General features: G+C 35.2%; 1 pseudogene; it reads right to left on the bottom strand.

The window, feature by feature from the left end:
• Positions 1–368, bottom strand: LOC114219308 (large ribosomal subunit protein eL33 pseudogene; annotated as a pseudogene).
• Positions 369–3,602: the final 3,234 nt, after the last annotated feature.

Here is a 3,602-nt window from a genome sequence, read left to right as displayed (position 1 = left end):
AACAAATCTACACCTTTATTTACTTTTCATTAAATTTAAATCCTTGAGGGGTACAGCATCACATGGATTCTGTGGCCAATGGCTTTAGCAGAAAGGTTGCTTCGGAATTTGGCACGAACCATGCCACTGTTCCCATGAGCATGAGTTACTTTTCCCCAGATTACTCTGGTTTTGTTTGGTTTACCACCAGGAGTCACTGTGTTGTTCTTTGCTTTGTACACATAAGCACATCTCTTGCCTAGATAGAATTCTGTTTCATCTTGAGCATAAACACCTTCGATTTTAAGAAGAGCTGTGTGCTCCCTCTGGTTCCGGAGACCCCGCTTATAGCCAGCAAAAATGGCCTTGGACCACAGCCTTCCAGACATTATTTTGCCTTATAGGAGTCCTCTTCCCAGCAGGCCTCCACAGACTCCAAGATGGCGGAAAAAGAAAGGTGAAGCCTAACCATGTTTTCTGTCTATCTGCCCTATTCCTCAATCTCATATTACTTTGAAGCAAATAGGAGATAAATTCTTTTATCCTTAAATATTTCAATAAGTACATGTAAAAAAATTTTTAAACACAATAATATTGTCAAACGTAAATATATTAAAAGTAATTCTCTACTATTAAGAATCTAGTCGGTGCTCAAATTTCCAATTGCTTCATAAATATTGTATTGTTTTCCAGTTTGCTCCTTTGAATTAGAATCCAAAAGTCTACCACTTGCAGTTTTCAAAGATTTTATTTATTAATTTGTCAGAGAGAGACACAGTGAGAGAGGGAACAAAGGCAGGGGGACTGGGAGAGGGAGAAGCAGGCTTCTGGCTGAGCAGGGAGCCCGATGTGGGACTCGATCCCAGGACCCTGGGATCATGACCTGAGCCAAAGGCAGACGCTTAACGACTGAGCCACCCAGGTACCCCTACCACTTGCAGTTTTTTAAAAAATAAACCATTTGTCCTTCAAGGCTTCCTACAGTCTGAATTTTGTGGATTGTATCTTAATCGTATAAACATCTTTGTCTCTTTTATGTATTTAGTATAAATTGCTAGTTGGATGTGGAGGCTTGCTCTAATTTAGGCTATTTTTTTATATGGCAGGACTACTTTGTCTTTGATCGTGTTTTTCCATTAAAAGGCAAATAATGTGTGGTTGCCTCTCTTTTCATTGATGAGTAATGTCCAAGCTCATTAATTTGTTAAGCATTGAAAAACAATGATATTCTATTTTTCCTTTTTTGTTAGCTTAAAGGGGTAGTTCTCTCATTTACTATTTGATCACCCATAGTATAGTTTATGTAGAAAGGAAAGATTAATTCTTGATTTGTTCTCTTTATTTTCTACTTTTAAAAATATTCAGCTTACTAGCATCATTCAATGATGACCAATTAATTTGTTGTTGTTACAGTTGTTGGGTGGTGTTATAAGATATGTGCCAATCTATTGTAATTATTATCCTTTTAATACTTAGAATATCCTAACTTTGGCCAGTGGTAAACATTTCAAAATTCACTCTTGAGTGCTTTTGACAAAACCCTAGTAGGCTTTACTTTTTTCTGTGCTACTTACACTGAAAGATGCCCTGGGATCCTCGTATTCATTTTTTGGGGGGGCCTTATAATTAGCCATACCTCCAAGGACCCCTACTTTCTTTTACTAGGACGCAGTATTTAGAGACCATAATGTGTGTGCTAGGGGACTATTATTTTTAAAGATGCTAGTTCTCATATTTTTTAATTAAGTGAGGTATCAAATAAAATGCCAGGAGGATATATTGGACAAAGTAACAATAAAATTCATTTGGAAGGTTTAAGAATAAGAATTTAATGGGGGAGGGGCACCTGGGTTGTTCAGTCATTAAGCATCTGCCTTCGGCTCAGGTCATGGTCCCAGGGTCCTGGGATCAAGCCCTGCAGCATCGGGCTCCCTGCTCAGCGGGAAGCCTGCTTCTCCCTCTCCCACTCCCCCTGCTCTCTTGCTGTGTCTCTTTTTGTCAAATAAATAAATAAAATCTTTAAAAAATAATAATAAAAAATTTTTAAAGAAAGAAGTCAATGGGAGAATGACCCTTTCACATGCTAAAACAAAAGACAAAGTTACAAAAATCTGAACAACTTTATACTACAGAGGAAATAAGAAATAGGCCAAAGCAGAACATGGCATTTCTTTTAAACTGAGGGGAAAGGGAGAGGCAAATTACTCAGTAAGTGTTATTGAGACAATTGGCTATTTATATCATTAACCATGAAAGGGGTATTACATGTTAACATCATAATCCAAATGGATGGAAGATTTAATTCAAAAAGTATAGATGGCTTTATTCATTAATTTGGGGGTGGGAAAAGCATTTCAAATTAAAATCTAGAAACTGTAAAGCCAAACTAAACTAAACAAAAAAGAGAGAAATTTGATATATAGACTTTTAAATTATTTATATGTAAATATATATGAAGTCAAGACAGAGGACAAACTGAAGAAATATTAAACACACATGATGTACAAAACAGATTAACTTTTTTACTTTATAGTAGCGCCTCAAAGTATAAATATTTACAACCCAATTGAAAAATCAGAAACAATACGAATAGGCAATTAACAGAAAATGAAAATGTGTAATAAACATGAGAAGATATTTTAATCACATTTAAATAAATGTAAATACAAATAATAGCATTTCATTTTCAGCTGTTTAAGTTGGATTATATGCCCCCTCAAAAACGATAGGTTGAAGTCCCATAACCTGCAGTACATTATCTTATTTGGAAATAGGATTATTACACGTGTAATTAGGTAAGATGAGTAGAGTGGTCTCTTAAGCTAATATTATGAAAGAAAACAGCCATCTAACAATACAGAGACACAGAAGAATGCCATATAATGACAAAGGCATGTTCTGTTACTGAGAGCGGTTATGTTAAAATATCCCCCTATGATTATGTTTTACTGTTTCCTGTGTGTGTGTGTGTGGGGGGTGTGTATGAATGTATGTTGAAGCTGTATCCATTATTGCTTTATATATTTCAAAGCTCTTTCTTTCTAGGCACATACAAATTTAAGATTGTTATCATCCTTTATAATCATGAAATAATCTTTTTTATGTCTAATAATACCTCTTGTTTGGAAGTCTGCTTTGCCATAGGGCTAGAACTGGAGTGCAAAACTTAAGGAAATGACTGTACGTTTCCAACCCTGAGGATAAGTGCCTCCTTAAATTTTGGGCCCTAGATGCTTCATTCTTCAGGAGGCACTCACTCTCTCTCATGCAAGTATCTAATGTACTTGTACTTGCTTGTCTTACCCTGGTTCCACTCCTCCTTTGTCTAATACGAATACGGCAACTCTAGCGTTCTTTGGGATAGTGTTTGCTTGGTTCATTTTTTCCCATTCTTTATCTCTTCACCCTTTTGTGTCCTTATATTTAAAATGTCTCAAATAATATACAGTTGAACTTACGTTTTAACTAAGTTTGACAATATTAGTCTTTTAACTGAAATGTTTAGTCCATTCACATTAGATATAATTATGGCTATAGATCTATACATAAGGTTGTCTACCAGTTTTTTAAAATGATTTGTTTCAATTTTTGTTCTTTTATTTTTTTAATTCTTCTTATTATTT

The sequence above is a fragment of the Eumetopias jubatus genome, unplaced genomic scaffold (genome assembly GCF_037043125.1).
Source record: "Eumetopias jubatus isolate StellerSeaLion01/CBP00866 unplaced genomic scaffold, mEumJub1_p1.0 scaffold_1, whole genome shotgun sequence".
Classification (NCBI taxonomy): Eukaryota; Metazoa; Chordata; class Mammalia; order Carnivora; family Otariidae; genus Eumetopias; species Eumetopias jubatus.
The sequence above is the reverse complement of the archived record's forward strand: the minus strand, read 5'-3'. Positions and strand labels throughout refer to the sequence as shown.